The sequence below is a fragment of the Haemaphysalis longicornis genome, unplaced genomic scaffold, assembly GCF_048455015.1.
Source record: "Haemaphysalis longicornis isolate Haplotype H1 unplaced genomic scaffold, Haemaphysalis longicornis Haplotype H1 scaffold_5, whole genome shotgun sequence".
NCBI classification, from domain to species: Eukaryota; Metazoa; Arthropoda; class Arachnida; order Ixodida; family Ixodidae; genus Haemaphysalis; species Haemaphysalis longicornis.
The window spans coordinates 66269468-66285854 of NW_027526385.1; the positions used below are offsets into that span (position 1 = coordinate 66269468).

The following is a 16387-nucleotide window of genomic DNA, read 5'->3' on the forward strand; positions in this document are numbered from 1 at the left end:
CGGGTGCCTCCGTGCTGACGACGCTGACATGTCACCACTTTCTTTCTCCGACATCCGAACAGAGCAGCGAAAAGACCCCTGGGTTGTTTCCCTCATCTCTTTGCTTTCTGGCACGTCACCCGCTCACGGATCTCGGGCTCTGCGCAGGCAAGCATCGCACTTCACGATTCGCGACGAGTTGCTATATCGCCGCAACTACGACAACGAAGGACGGAAGTGGCTGCTTGTCATTCCTCGTCATCTGCGCATCGACATTTGTGACACTCTTCATGCCGATCCCACCTGTGGCCATGCAGGGGTGCTCAAAACATACCAGCGTATCCGCCTGCGCTATTATTGGTGAGGCATGTATAACTTTGTGCGCAAGTACATCCGATCATGTGCGACCTGCCAACGCCGCAAGTCATCGCCGTCACGTTCTATTGGTCCGCTGCAGCCCCTTCCTTGCCCGGCGAAACCATTTGACCGTGTAGGCATTGACCTGTACGGGCCTTTGCCCTACACAGCCGCCGGGAATCGATGGGTCATTGTTGCGGTCGACCACCTCACGCGCTATGCTGAAACCGCTGCACTGCCTACCGCCACAGCACGAGACGTCGCCTCCTTTCTATTACGTCGCTTCATATTGCGCCACGGAGCGCCTCGAGAACTCCTAAGTGACCGAGGACGCGTCTTCTTATCCGATGTTGTCGCGAAGCTCCTCACTGAGTGCCGTATTATCCACCGCACAACAACTGCGTACCACCCGCAGACTAATGGCCTCACTGAGCGTTTTAATCGAACTCTTGGAGACATGCTGTCCATGTACGTCTCCTCCGACCACGATGACTGGGACCTTGTTCTCCCCTATGTGACGTACGCGTACAATACGGCCATAAAGGCTACAACCGGCTTCTCCCTTTTCTACCTACTCTACGGACGAGAACCATCGTGCACTCTCGACACCGTGCTTCCTTATCGTCCGGATGTTTCGGAGTGCACCCCAGCATCAGAAGCCGCCAAACACGCGGAAGAGTGCCGACAACTCGCGAAAACGTTCACAGCTGAAGACCAGTGGCGGCAAAAATCTCGCCACGACGACACAGCTGTGGCACCAACTTATTCGCCGGGGTCATTGGTTTGGCTATGGATTCCCTCGACCACCCCGGGATTGTCTACGAAGTTTCTCGCCAAGTATCATGGCCCCTACCGCGTCTTGGAGCGTACGTCACCAGTGAACTACATCGTTGAGCCTATGGCCCTCTCTACGGACCTCCGCCGCCGTGGGCGTGAGACTGTCCACGTGCAGCGCTTAAAACCTTATCACGAGCCTCTGGTTTCGTCTGCTCCGTAATTCGCCGCCAGGATGGCGTCTTCTTCCGCGGGGGGAAATTGTAGCGAAGACTACGGGACATTCCCTGACAGCGCCATTGCCGCGCATTATCGTGGATCATCATCACTGCCGTGCTTTTGGCACACCTCATCTATCATCATCAGAAGGAGCTTGTGAAGAAGAGGTTTAGCTGGCTCGGCATCGCCCCTTGTCTTCTGACTGCTTCCTCGGTGTTCCTGAGCACCAATAAACCCCTTAACGATATATATATATAACAATATATATATATATATATATAGCAACCGAATAGGTAATTCTTTTTTTTCTTTTTTTTCTTGACCTGACGCGGTGCGCAGGGATTCCTGAGCAACACCATCGTTGGTGACGTCGGCAGGTCCGGTGGCCAAATTAAACAGCTGCAGGCACGACTACCACTTGAGTAGGGAAGCGCACAGTGGCGACAGCATGTCTCGCGCATCCCTCTTCTGGATTTAGCAGGCTGTGACAAGCTGAACAGCTGTCGCCTTACAGACGAAAAGACAGCAGCCGACGACCGCCGAACAACGCGCTTCCCTGCCGCATTTCCTCTTTCACCGCGCCTCCAAAGCACTGTCGAAGAGGTGACGTCACCGACCAGGCGCAAGACCACCTAGAGAAACCGGGTTGGTTCGAGATGCGCGCAGCCATTGGCTCCGCTCGGTGGTACTCACGCTTCTTTTTTTTCGCAGACTAGCGACAAATCTGACGCGGAAAAAATACTGTTCTTTGTGTATTGAGCGGCGACTGGTGGACCTCAGCTTGGCATTCCTCTCGTTTAGCTTGTGGTCGTGGTGTTAACTCATCTCACTGGTTTTCAAGCGGTTGTAACTTGGATTTAATGCCCCGAAGCTAGTTTGAGCAGGCGCCCTGTGCAGACTGTTGCAGTAGCACCTCCCTTGTAAGCCAGTTCATCAATCTAGGCATGGGTACAGGAAAATCTGTGTTGTTAATACAGCTTTATAAGACTGGTATAATACAGAATGGCCGCCTACCATTATCCCCGGAAAAGACAGTGTATGACAGCTGCATCCTACCGGTACTCCACCACCACCTCCCGCGGCCGACTGCCGTACTTGCTGAGCACCGTCAGCTCGCTGGACGGGCACGCGGCGCTCTGGAAGCCCTCCTCTAGCTCCAGGATCTCGGCCTCCAGCAGGGAGGGCCGCTGCCGCTTCCGGGTTTCCAGCGGAGCAAATGTCGATTTCGTCGGGTTGTTTTGTGTTGAATAGCCTCTGACAACGTTTTTGTCTAGGAATGGCCGTTGTGCGGGTGATGGGGTGAGTTGTTGTTGGTTCGGTCATGGCATTGAGTTGGTCTCCTGCAAGAGCTGAGCCCACGCTTGAAGTGTGCCCATGCAGAGACCAGACTGGAGCTCCCCTACCTCAGGGGAGATCCCCTCCAGGTAGGGGTGCTCCCCTGGAGCACCCCTAAGCATGCGAAATTAAATCAAGCACAAAAAGAACAGAACTTCTGCGGGCGCAGTTTCAAGCAGGGGGTGCACGAGAGGGCGGGAAATTTGAATTGCATGTTCATAAAGAGAGGAGTGAGACAGGGTGGCAAAGAGCGTGATGGGTGGTAGCAGTGAGCGGATAACGGCGCCACCACCCATTATGGCAATACACTGCTCGCTACAGTGGCTTCTGCCTCGGCAGCTGGACCTAGTTAGAGCTGGGCCAAAGGCCGCCAGCACGACTTCTGCCCAGCTCAGCGATTTTTACTTGGCTTCGTCTCAAACACCCGTACAACAGAAGAAGCCTGCCCTTGTAGCCACTTCAGTTGCAGCTGCATTTAGACAAATTCGGTTGCTTCGGTTCGGTTAGCTTCGGTTGCATTTAGACAAATATATATATATATATAAGAAAGAAATAAGAATTCGCAGTCAAGAAGACCTCGGAAAGCAAAGGGGAGGATGTAGTAGCTCAAGATAAAGAATTTGGAAAATAAGAAAGTGGCGAAAAAATGCCCGCCAGGTGGGATCCGAACCCACGACCTCCAGAATACCGGTCTGGCGCGATAACCACTACGCTACCGGCGGGGCTACTTTAGCCTCCATTTTCTGGGGTATTTACCTTCAGGTGTTTTTGTTTCCTGCGCTTGGGGCTGGTAGCCAGCGCCACTCGGACTACTCGGGGTGAAGGGGACCTTCTTTTTAACCCCCGGGCCGTGATTCGAGCGTCTACGACATGTCGAGAGTGGTCGACCAGCGTTGAACCCTCTTAAGCTCCCTATGGCACCAAGACTGCCAGAACCGAGGCCCTCGCTATGCATGTAGCGAATCGAGAATAGGAAATGAGGGGCTCGTTGAAAATAAGACAGAAATAAGAATTGGCAGTCAAGAAGACCTCAGAAAGCAAAGGGGAGGATGTAGTAGCTCAAGATAAAGAATTTGGAAAATAAGAAAGTGGAGAAAAAATGCCCGCCAGGTGGGATCCGAACCCACGACCTCCAGAATACCGGTCTGGTGTATTTATTTATCCGTGTGTGTGCATATTCATCCATCCATCTATCTATCTATCTGTCTGCCTGTCTGTCTGGCTTTCACTAGTTCTCACTTCCTCTCTCTATCTGAAACCCAGGAATAAACGATTCCACTCGTAAATGAAGATGCAGTGAAACAGGGCACGTCTAAAATAGAAACGACTGGGGCGTCTTTTAAATGCTCCAATGTCTGTACCTCGACAAGAGAGAACACTAATACTTTCAAATAAATAAGGTATATTATGTACTTAAAACCGCAATTTAGGCACCTAACTCTACAAAAAACCCCTCCCGCAGTGCACGTAGTATGAGCCATTTTTATTTTATTTTTTTATTTTTCTTTGGCAACAGGTTTCTTCGTAACATCATACCTTGCACTTGTCCTTGTCATGTTCTTGGACTCGCTGATTCCAGCCGCTAGAAAAGCTCCACACGTCAGAAAGTTTATTTCCCGCTACACGATTAAGCTACTTTCACTTGTGGTTTATCTCCAGATGATGCTTCTCTTAGAGTAGGCAGCACTCACAACGCTTCTGGAACTTTTTTGCCCGGCAACTACTTTCAAGGGGTTATTTTTTTACCGGAGTAAACATTTCTTCTGGATTAGTCCACCTAGTTGACGACTATCTACTTTTTTTTATTTACAACTCTTGGAAAAGTTGATGTGCTAGGTTTCTAAAGCAAAGATACGAAGAAAATGGTTCTCAAACAAAAAAATAGCCTAGATGGAGCTAAGAACTTGGCTCGCACAGAGTGGAGATCGTTTCTTCCTGTAAGCGGATACCTAACGAAGTCGTTCCTCTAACGACACGAGCGGGGGCAAAGTTCACGTACGCCTACGCCGGACACACGTCATTAGGCCTCTGGTTTCATTATTTCGAGTGTGCACAGAAACTCGCTTCTCGAAGAAGGGATTTCCGGTGTCGGAGATCTTGGGAAACTTCGGTAACACGAAGAACACTCCTCGTCTGCAACACGCAGCTCTGATGGTGAGAGAGAGCTTTTCGGGGTGGGCGTTTTCACTGTTACTTTTTCAACATTTCCGTTGCCGCCGAAGTACTTTTCTTGGTGAGGAAAAACAGAACTTCATACGTTAGTAGATACTAATGAGTCTGAACGAAGATAAAGCCCAGAAAAAGGGAGTGGCTGATATCGCGTTCATCCTCTCTCGAGCAGCCAGGTGGTTGATGATGACACGGGGTGTGATTGCGACCGTCGTATGTCGCGTACCGGGTTCTGCTGTTATTATGGATTCTTTCCTATCTTTCCTCGTTAGGTCGCGTCTGATGAGGCCTTCCAGGCTAAACAAGCTGCTTTCGTGAGACACGAAACGTTACCAACGATATGTGAGCAGTAAACAGTCGTATATTTTCGTGTGTACATATCCTCTCCCCGCAAGAGAAAATATAGTGGCGAATGTAACCCACAAACTTGGGAGCGCACAGGATGGGTCGTGATCTTTGTGCAACTTAGAGAGAGAAAGAACGATATTTATTGAGTGTGGCGATGTCAGCCGCGCTAAGAGGCCCAGCTTGCTACGGTAGATGAACGTGGTCACGATGACAATGAAAATGGTGATGAAGTTAGCGATTTTGATGGGCATGGATGCGTTTAGTTTCCTATACTGCCTGGTCAGGACTTTTGATTGCGCAATAATCAGCCTGAATTTGCGCTAAGTCAAAGGCGAAGTCTAAAATCCAACTGGTTAAACCATTCCAGGATAGAACAATCGGATAGACGTTGGCTTTATAACGCGAGGGACCCAGGTTCGATTCCCACTACGCGAAGCGTTCTTCATCTGGGCACTTCACGTGAGCCCACTTATCTTATCATAATCATCGTTTTTCAGATAATATATTTAAAGTTGGCTTTCGTGCAGTGTGTTTTGCTAACGGGACGGTTTCTATAAGTGAGACATGAAAAGCTTCGCTTTAAAATTTCACTGAGGTCAGATCACACCGGCAAGCTGCTTTCCCCGCATAAAGCTGCTTGCCGAGAAAATGCACCCTTTACAGGCAGCGTTAATTCTCCAGTGACGCATCGTTCTCCGTTTCCTCCATGCACAGAAAACAGGTGGAAACGAAGAGAGTAAACACTACACCACCACTCACGTGTCCCCCGACAGCTTAGAAAGCAAAAAAGAAAAAAGGCAAGCAAAGAAACAAATGATCATTGGGCAGCCACTAACGCAAAGCCTCCCCATCAGTCTCTCGGTAGAGGACCACACGCGCATGTGAAAAAATTAAACCCATTCCACTCAATGCGGAAGGTGTCGGGAGTACAGAGCAGTGATTCGCATTATGGGCTGTAGCACCGTCAACCACTCATTTCTACCACCCAATGCAATGCAAATTTCCCGCCTCGCACGCCTGCTCGTGCGCCCCCTTCCTGAAACTGCGCCAGCGGGAGTTCTGGTATTTTTGTGCTTGCTTTTCCTCCTGCACGTGCCAGCGTAGCACTGCCACTTTTTTTCGTTTACTATCGCCAGAACCAACCCAAAGAGCGTTCATAACCAATTTAACGCGGCGCTGCTGGTTTATTACGTGTATTTTGGCTCAAATGTACCTGCAGTTTTCTTTGCGCTAAACAAGAGGGAGATGTATGACAAGCGCCAGCGGTTCGTGAGTTTTGAACGCTTATGACTATATAAGCCGCTTGGCTTTCGACGCCTCTGAGTTACGTCGTGACGACAGCCGCTACGACGGAACGCCGTGCGGCTCTACTTGGGTCCAGCGAGCGAGCTACGACGACAAGGCGAGCCCCTACAGTGCTCTGCACTTAGAAATAAATCTTCACACGCCGCGCCACGAACACGTGCACAGCCAGCCACCGAACACGTGAACACCCGTTTCCTGGCGGCCGCCACATCCAGACTCCAGATGCTCAGCGTGCTCATGACGAAAAACCGCGCATGAGCTTCGTGCGGCAAACATCGACCATGATCATGCGTGAGCAGCTGAGCGTAAGCAACAAGCCTGGGCTGCAGATGCTGTCGTGTAATAGGAGCTTAGCGTAAACGGCGTGCAATCCGACTAAAATACGCGCTATGCGAAGCCGATACACTGCGAAGAGACGCAGATAACATGCTGTGAGGATTCAAAACTGTTATGAAGCCAACGCAAAGCATCCACTTCTCCTCAATGTACTGGGACACGCGTTCAACGTGTGTGATCATTCCCGGTATGCGGGTGATTGCTCCAAGATCGAGAGAATGGACGAACTCGGCGTTGCGAGTGCTAAAAAATGCGTTTCCGGACAACAATGGTCAAAACGTCCAGAGTGTGCGGTGTGTGCAGAAACTACCCTCTAAGAGGTATTGTACTCTTTCTTTCCTAGACGTTTGGTTAGGTGTGACCATAAGGCCAGCTGACCTGGCGAAACTCAGTGCAGTTAAATAGCGGTTACTCGCGCCGCGCCTTCTGTTCATGAACATCACGCACCACATCACGCGCGACGGTGGTCACTTTGAAAGGGGGAGTCGTTGAAAAGGCCGTGAAGATGAAATACAAGTTTAGTTCGTTGAAAACACTTTTTAACGTTTGATTTGTTGGAGTTAGCAATGATAGCAATTTTATCGCAAACGTCAATTGAGTGACCAAGACATTAGGCAAAACCGACGAAGTAATTCCAACACCCCGTAAACTTTTTGGCGATTTTTCTGTGACGTCACATAATACCATTTAGGCAGCTCCTGGCCACCAACCTAACCCACCACCAAGAAACGTGACTGGGTAATCGTGGTGAGGCTTCTAGTTCCGTTTGATCGTATCACCGGAACGATAACGTGGAGTTAACACTGTGCTTTAGTGATTGCCCATATTACGTAACCCTTACACATAATACGTCACTGTAGCGCGAATATTTAAACTTTTCTTATTGTACATTCTTGTTTCGCTTAAAAAATGTCTTTCGTCTCCAGGCTTAAGCTGTTGGAGCTGTTAAACGCTAGTTCTTTCAAACGAAACAAAACTGTATGTTGTCTTCATAGCCCCTTTAATGTGTCGTTCAAATCACGGTACAGTCGTTTATCGGGAATCCGTTCCTTTCGGGCAACGTAAAACTATTCTAATGCGCATGTCTTTATCTCAAGTGATTTTATGGTTTGTTTGCTTTTGTATACCCAGCGCCTTCGCTGATTGTTCACTTCTGTCGGGCACAGTGGCTCCTCATTTTTAGCATCTATTCTTAAAAGCTCATTGCAAATCACATGGTCTACACCCTTGGGTAAACCCTCCTGCCACAACAGCGTGTGTTAAGACAAAGGATATAGGCAACCCATGCAGAGGTCGCACCTATCAACCGCATTCCGAAAGTTCAACTCCCTCCCGTTTGCAGGGCAGAATATTTTGTGCCACAGGTGTCACCCGTCACAGTCCCAAGAGGCTTTTAAGCCTATTGAGACTGCGACGGGCAACGTTAGCCTTACTTCGTTGTTTAAAGGCAACAGGTTTGCCTGAACAATTATAGGACAGTACGAGCGTTCATCGTCTTTCACTCGCCCAGTTGGTCAGACTATCTGTTTTATTTTAGGTCTTTTTGTCCGTGGTGTTCTTTTTGTACTTACGTTCAGTCTTTTTTTGCTCCTAAATCTGCCCTTCCCATTATTTTTTATAGCCTTTCTTTCTCTTTCAATCTCCCCTATCGTGTTTTTTTTTTTTCATTTTTCATGTTTAAGGTAGCCGGCCGGACTCTTTGGTTAAACTTCCTGCCTTTCCTGTGTCATTTATTTACATTAATGACCTTCGCAGAGAAATAAAAACGCAGTTGCGTCTATTTGCAGATGACTGCGTTCTTTATATTCCCCTTCATGCCCCTAACGCCGCTATCACCCTACAACGCGACCTTGACGCGACCACTTCATGGTCCAAAAAATGGCATACATCTTTAAACCTAGCAAAATGCAAAGACACTTCGTGCACAAACACACCACCACACACACAACCTACCGCTATAAAAGGAACCTGCAACACTATTCTAAACTTTTTTTCTATATTCTAAATTTTTGCATAACGCTGTCAACAAACTCGTCAAGTACTTATAATAGGGGTCGAGAAGTACCTCGGCCAAACATTAATGTTCTAATCCCATTCGATAGATAGCTTAGAAACTTACTTAAACAAATTTTTCCGGCTTTCCCGGTGTTGGCAATCTTTCAGCCCTTGTGTTATGTCATTATAGCAATATAGCGGCTATTGGCCGGTTTACTTTAAGTTGCAGCAACAAAAGCCATCCATAGCCACTTTTTAAAATCGCCGCATATGAAAAACAGAAAAGGAAATCGGATCTGATGCGATGAACAAATCACGCAATGCCGCTTTGTGCTGGCGATAGCTCAAGCTTTCACTGTGCTTTCTGACTAAAAGAAAAAGGAAAAGAGTTTATCGGAAGTGTTGCACTCACTTTAATTCTGTTCATACTTACCACGCGTGCATTTACAAATATCTAGGAGTTAACATGACGCCATCGCTATCATTGGTGTGACATAGTGAAACCATCCATCACCTTGTTTGGCACTGCCTAAACCAAATTCTCTCAATAACGCAATTTTTCCACCTTCTCTCTCTCAAGCCTACTAGCCCTCTCGACCCTCATCGCTTACTTATCCGTCAAAAGTGGTCTAGCCCGAGTGGCATAGCCTAGACCGACTCCAGCCCCACGTCTGCCCATCAACATTGCCTTCTACGACTCCTCAATACCATTTTGCATGTTCCTGCGACGTCATCAACCACTCTCTAAGGCGACGACTGGCTGCAACGTACCATACCACCGCACCCCCTATCTCTTCCGTGGGCTAGAGCCATCCTAGCCAATAAAAATTCAAGCAGCGGCAACGCCGAGTAATGCGCGTACCACACATATTCATTCGGCAGAGGTGGGTAGAGTAAGGGGGAGTTACGTCTTCATATGGAACAGGCCCGAAATCGTTTACTCGACTTCTTTTTTGCATACCAACACATGCCCCCCTTTTTGCGCGCCATTTTTTGTGCACACGTTTTTTGTGTGTGTCAATAACTGTCGACGCAACTACACCCCAATTCCAAAAAGTTGCTTACCAAGCGTTTGGGCGTAGACTTTTATAGCTCGTAGCTATAAACAAAAGAACCGATTGATGTCACAACTTGAACCTGCTTTATTTATACATGCAAAAAGTCAAGGCCATCGAGACGACTCCGCCGCTTGAGTGTCACTGCCAGAAAAACGAAGATAGCAACACAATCGTACTCTATGAATCCATCCTTTCACCCCAAAGCTGGCTCCACAGGGGTCAAGAAGCTACGTATGGTTATGATGCCCTTTAGCACACGCTACTACCTTAATTGGGAGCTTTAAACATAGCATCTTCGTGCCGAGGTATTGCACTGCCGTAGAATGGCACTCATTCGCAATACCCATTGTCACACTCAAACGCTGATTATTGATTCGCCAAGGTACAGGCAACGCTTAAAAGGCAAATGTGTCTCCCTTGCAAAACAACCTGCACAAATTAAATGGCATCGCTTTTCTTAATCCAGTTGTCGCGATTTAGTTACGGTATTAAGCCGCCGGTATAAACATAATAGCCGATTCACAATACACGTTTCCATGATTGCCACCCAATCGTAACATCATAGAATGCGTTTTGATGAACAGTAAAACTGTCCCGCTCTCTTCGGCCATTTCCGGAACAATAAACAAGTAAATTAAGCTGACTCCAGAAGTATAAAACGTTATCACAGTAAGTTATCAGGAGGGTCGCGCACAATGAGCCGGTCTACGCACCCAATAAAGTACATCTGGGAAGCATCACAGTGTAAGGATGTCCATTCAGGCCTAAAAGGTCTAACAATTTTTACGATTTTACGACAGAAACGCCACTGTTGATATCAGTAAACCATATTGCTGTAGAAGATGCTGCAAGGTTCGAAGCCACTCACTGTTTCGCCTTTCTCGTTATGCACAGGCTGGACCGGAGAAGCGATGAGGCTGAGAGCAGCTGTGGCCGCCGATGCAGCGGCATGACTCCCGGTCCTGCAAGGAGACATCCACGGCGACGTCTTGTTCTTTGGAGAGACGGAACCGTAACCGGAATTTGCCGAAACGATTTCGCTTCCTTTCCCTTAAGCTGGGGTCGAAGATCTGCTGGTGTTGTTGCTGTTTCTGTGCTGCAGGTGGAGACGCCAGCTGCGAGACTTCTTGGGAAAACCATCCCCACCCCCCTCACCCCGCATGAGCCTCCTTTTTGCCGCGAGTAAGGCTGGCACGTCTACTGCCGTGGCACAGGACCCCGGAGGCCCTGACCTCGGAGATGACGTAACCTCCTCCGGACAGAGTCGCTGCTGCCGGCGAATGCTCACCGGGCTTCAAGGAGAGATATGCGACCCAGCTGCGTCGTCTGGAGTGAAGATCGGCCGATGTCATGTCATGCTCTTCTGTGCGCACACGGGACCATAAGCCTGCTAGGCGTCGGACAACGAAGAAACGTCTTCAAGCGGTTTTTTCCTGCAGAACCGTGTAGGAAAGCCTCTATCAAAGAATACTCAGAAGGCCCCTCGAAAATACAAGCAGGTAGTCTTTTGGTCTGGCACTGGTAGTCTGGAAGTCGAAGTATACCTGGCTTAAATAAAATAAGGCAGTGCGCGAGTATTTTACGCCATGTTTTAGTGTTTCTTGCACTGTTGCGCTTCCCAAAACATGACTTGATTTGTTTAAACCTGGTTTGAGCTTGTGGAAACTATTTACTGTATTATCATAAATTAATTCGAATCTTGAATTCGAGATGACGCTACGTTTGTAGGAAGCGGGTTCCTACATTTATTTGAGAGTTGCGTAGTCCCGGTCAGAACTTGAAGGAGCGACTAAGACGAGCGACCACTCAGGCGTGCAGTCGCATTCGATCTCTGTGAGGCGCGTGGCAAAGCTAACGCTGCTGCGCCACCCCGCTGATAATGATTGTGGCGCTGGGGATTGCGATGGCGATGGTGTCGATACAGGGCTCTGCAATAAATTGTGGGAAGCTGCATCCGCTCCACGTCTGCTTCCTACAAGTTGATGCCCGTCGGCACGAGAACAAAGTCTGGAAATACCTTTTAAGCTCTTGATTTTAAATGCAGAGCATTTGTATAACTCATGATGTCACCCGTGCGTCGGCGTCCGCAGCAGCAAGCCTCCCCCTACACTATAAAAAGAAAAAGAAATAACAGTTACCGGCACCTGGTTTCGATCCCACGACCCTGCGGGCGGAACGCAAGGTACATGGTGCTCTACCCACTGCGCCACAAAACGACACAGAATCAAAGGCTACGAACGCGCCTTATATCCTCGACTCATTCAAACTACGTCGTCAGCGGCGTGCGTTGGCGACTCAGCGGCGTGCTAGCGGCGTGATAGCTGCGTGGTGTACACGTGATAGCACCAACCCCCCAAACACTAAACGTTACCGCAATACAACCACCCCCTATAAAGCGGGTTGGCGCGGGCTCCACTCCAGTCAACTCCTGCGCTCTCTTCTCTTGCGTTCGTCGGCGGTCGCAGTTGATAAGCGATGGAAGCAAGACCTTCAACTAGTACTGCGACGCAATCCAACATCAGCGTCCACCACCACCACCAACCCTACACCACGTAAACGACTCCAATGCTCTGCATTTACTCGTGTCCCTCGCGCGGGGGCATGCGACGGAGGATTTTTTGCACGGCTTTTCAAGGGGCGTTTATGCAGGTGAAGTAGATGACAAAGCTTGATGACATTTTTCTAGTAGCACTTGAACTGGGAATTAGCTGTCTTACATTGGTGATGGTACAGACGCAAGAGCACTGCACCAAAAGAAAATAGCTTTGCCAGATTTGCCCTTGTATGAATATTTCTATGTTCTCCTATGAATGGACCTTTGAAAAAATTAGAAAAATGACTATAACGGCGAGAATCGACACAGATTTTTGAATAAATTGCGGTTTTTACCTCGTATGCTGTCACCGGTCACCGTCGCCTAAAAAACCGCTGTGTCCCTCGATGACAGTCGCGTCTACTTCCCGAACTTCTGTACTGCGAAACAGCAGCCTCCACGACAACGAAGACAAACCTGGTTTCGATCACACGTAGTCCCCACGCGAATTACTGGACATAAAAATCCAATCCTCTCCGCAACATTCCCCCGACCACGAAGTGCTGTATTTGTCAACTGCACTGGTAGATTGCTCATCCGAGTCGTCACTCGCGTCAGTGCACTTCGCACTATTCCCTCGGGCAGGCCGTCCCACATCCACTTGTTACGCAGTCGGCTCTTCCGGCAAATAACAGAGCAGCGACCGTCGAACGAACAGTGATTGGGTCACAATCGCGATGCCTGTGTCTCTTCAAGAGGACTGTCGTCTGCTTTGAGAAAACAAGAATTATGCACGGCATCTAACTGATCGTCAGTACATTGTAGGTCAGCCCGCCCATGAAGTTTAGCACTATTAGCAGCCTGGATGTACGCTTTCGGTGCAACGAAGTCTTGTTGCAAGATTCCTGTCATGTGCACCGTGCGTTGCAGCTGCGGAGCAGACGATTTCTCTTTTTTTCGTTAGTGCAGACAGCAAGGAGAAGTCGCTTGCAGACGACACAATGCAGATGCGGTTGCAACGTGAGCACAACAAAAGCGAGAGTTTTTTGAAAAAAAAAATAAAAGCAAGGCACGATCAGTGAAGTCTGTTCGACGCAACACGTCCTCCTCTCCACACGGCGAAAGAAACGCTGCTCTCAAAAGGGCCGCTTGTTGGCGGCTGCCTTCGATCTGTTCGCGGGCCAGAGTTACCGTCGCAGGCTGCTTTGCGCTTCGGGGCGCGGCCGCCACGCGGCGCTTCCGAGCTGATTTCGCTCGCGGCGGAAATTTTAAATACAGAGCGCTTTAGGGGCTCGCCTTGTCGTCGTAGCTCGATGTAACGCTCGAGGTCGTACGATTGCCGGAATAATGCAGCGCAGCGAGATAACGGACCCAAAAAGAGCCCGGTGTACCGACGCAGGGCGTCCCGCAGAGCCTTCGAAAACCAAGTGGTTTAATTAGTCATAACCATTCGGAACTCGTGAACCGCTGGTACTTGTCATACATCTCCCCGTTGTGTAGCGCAAAAAAAAACTACAGGTACGTTTGAGGCAAAATATATTGTCACAGGACATCTGAAGAATTCCCCTTGACGCCATAGCCCGGCGTCGAAGACGGCGAGGAAAAGGCAGGAGTGCAGACTCAGCGGACCCAGCCATCAAGGCTTTAAATAATGTAAATCAATCCCTGCAGCCCATCCCATCGTTCGCCTCATCATTGTCCTACCGCCACGTAACGTGTTTGGTGGAGGGTGCGGCATCGTCACCCGCGTCCTGGCCCTAGCTTCGCACCGACACAGCTGCGGTGCAATCTTCGAGGATACGCTGGCCGCGTCTGCAACCCCTAACCCCGCCTCGACCAGCTCTAGACGAAGTTCCCCACTCGCGTCCCCAGCCCATCACTGACGATGATGCCCACGTGAGGCCAGCCGATCATGCCCAGCCTAGACCAGCCGGTCATGCCGTGTCCCCAGCCCTTTCGTGCAGCGCTGTTCCCATCGCCCTCATCGATTCGTTTGGCTGCCTTGTGGGCGTCGATGTTCAGGGACCAGCCGGAACCAACCCTATTATTGTCATATGTGGCGGCAAGGACTTCGCTGTGTATACTCATCCCATCTCATCCTCACCCGAGATGTCGATGCCCAGTTTTCCGGCTGCGCGTCGACGTCACCGAGCTCTATGCTGTCTGCCTTCGACGAATTGTGTGCGATGGGGTGGAGACTCTGGTATCAAAACTTGTGGACCAAAAGCTGTTTTTAGCTGCTACATTTAGAGTCCCCTATAGCAAAGCAAACGTCGCAGCGGTATCCCCAACAGCGCAGCACTCGTCTTCGGCGATGACCCTCAACACATCAGCAGCCGCGTCAACCATTGCGGCCCGCACTCGAGCGCTGCTATGACGAGGTCAAGCTGCCAAACACAGACCTTCGCAGGCGAAAGGAAGCAACAACACCGACTTCGAGCCGTGTCACTGGGGCCTCGACCGGGGCGGTCGCCTTTGTCTGTGGGGGTAGTGTCACAGGACAACTGGAGAATGCCCCATGTCGCCGTAGCACGGCGTCGAAAACGACAAGGAAAAGGCCGGCGTGCAGACTCAGCGGACTCTGCCATAATGGCTTGTAAATAATGTAAATAGATCCCTTCACCCCATCATATCGTTCGCCTCATCCTTGTCCTACCGCCACGTAATAATATGTATCAATATATGTTACAATGAACGCGGCAGCACCCCCGTTCATTTGGTTCGGAACGGTCGCTGGGTTGGTTTTTACGATAGTTAGTGAAACAAAATGGCAGTGCAACGCCGGCATGTGCGGGAGGAAAAGCAAGCACAATAAGAACAAAACTCCAGCGGGCTCCCTGTCGTATCGTTTTTGGCGCTGTTTTTTCTAAGTAGCAGAGACATAAAAGCGGATGAGAATAAAATCTTTGTTTTGGGAGTTGTACGATGTCTTCTATTTTAAGCTTGACGGAAAAGTTCCAGTCGAGAAAAAAAGCACTAACCTAGACTACAATTTTCGTCGTACTCGGAAATTGTTTCTCTGAACGACAAGAAATAGCTTTTGTAGTTCGGTTCCTTTTCTTTCGTTGTAGCTCAGGGGTGGATGTGAATTGCTTTGTCGACCGAGAAAGAGGAGGAGGACGTTTGCTTCATTGTCCCCACTTTTACGTCTTTTCATTTTGTGTTTTTTTTTTAAAGAAACGCGAAGAATTTCTTTTCCCGAGCAAGTCTCAAGTGTGTCCATCTCACGGAACGGTGCTTGATGGGTTAGCGGATGAACCAGGACAAGGCATTTTCTTGTTACTTTTTTTCACATTTATAGGATTACTAGAGCTGTCCTCCTGTTTACAAGTGTCGCAGCAAGTGTTAGCAATAACAGAGCGTTGAGCCACTGCTACTCGATGAAAATGAGGTCCTTTCCTTCCAGCGGCCGTGGTTGAGCTGGGAGCCAAGACAAACACGTTGTCTAGAGCAAAGCAAAGGGTGCTTGCGCAAGTGCGCAATGTGCTTCAAATTCTTTAACAGGGTTCTTTTTCATGCCTTTTTGCGTGTTTGTGTGGGCGGAGGGTTCGGGGTTACTTTTCACTTGACACTCAGAAAAAAATCTTCGTTAAAATAATGCTCGGCAGCTATTTGCACCATAGTTTTGGGGGGGAGTTTATTTTCCGCAGGGCATAGATGAGGGGTTGTAATTTGACGATGACAAGGAAAGTTGATTACACAAACATGCAAATACTCGCTACTCGCAGCATAGTCTTCTGTGATGTGTAGCGCATTTTTCAGCGGATACTTAAATTGCAGTTCTCTTTTCCCACTTAGCTGTTGTGAAGAAAATCTGGCGCTCGGCGCTTTACCAGCAATAGCGACGTTGACACGATTCCTTTAAGGCTGAAGTCTCAGATCTCAACGTTTCATAGAACGCGTAAGCATAAGCCCGGGTTTGCTTACCGGGAAAGGGGAAGGGCAGTGCGGGGGGAGGGCATAAGGAGGGCTCTGATAA

The 16387-nt window shown here is 49.2% G+C and overlaps 1 non-coding gene and 1 pseudogene across 1 annotated transcript; both read right to left on the reverse strand.

The window, feature by feature from the left end:
* LOC144139269 (uncharacterized) overlaps positions 1-11227 on the reverse strand; it is a 193342-nt pseudogene extending 182115 nt beyond the window's left edge.
* Trnat-ggu (transfer RNA threonine (anticodon GGU)) lies at positions 3314-3386 on the reverse strand. The gene has a single exon. It is a non-coding gene; the product is annotated as a tRNA-Thr (tRNA).
* Positions 11228-16387: the final 5160 nt, after the last annotated feature.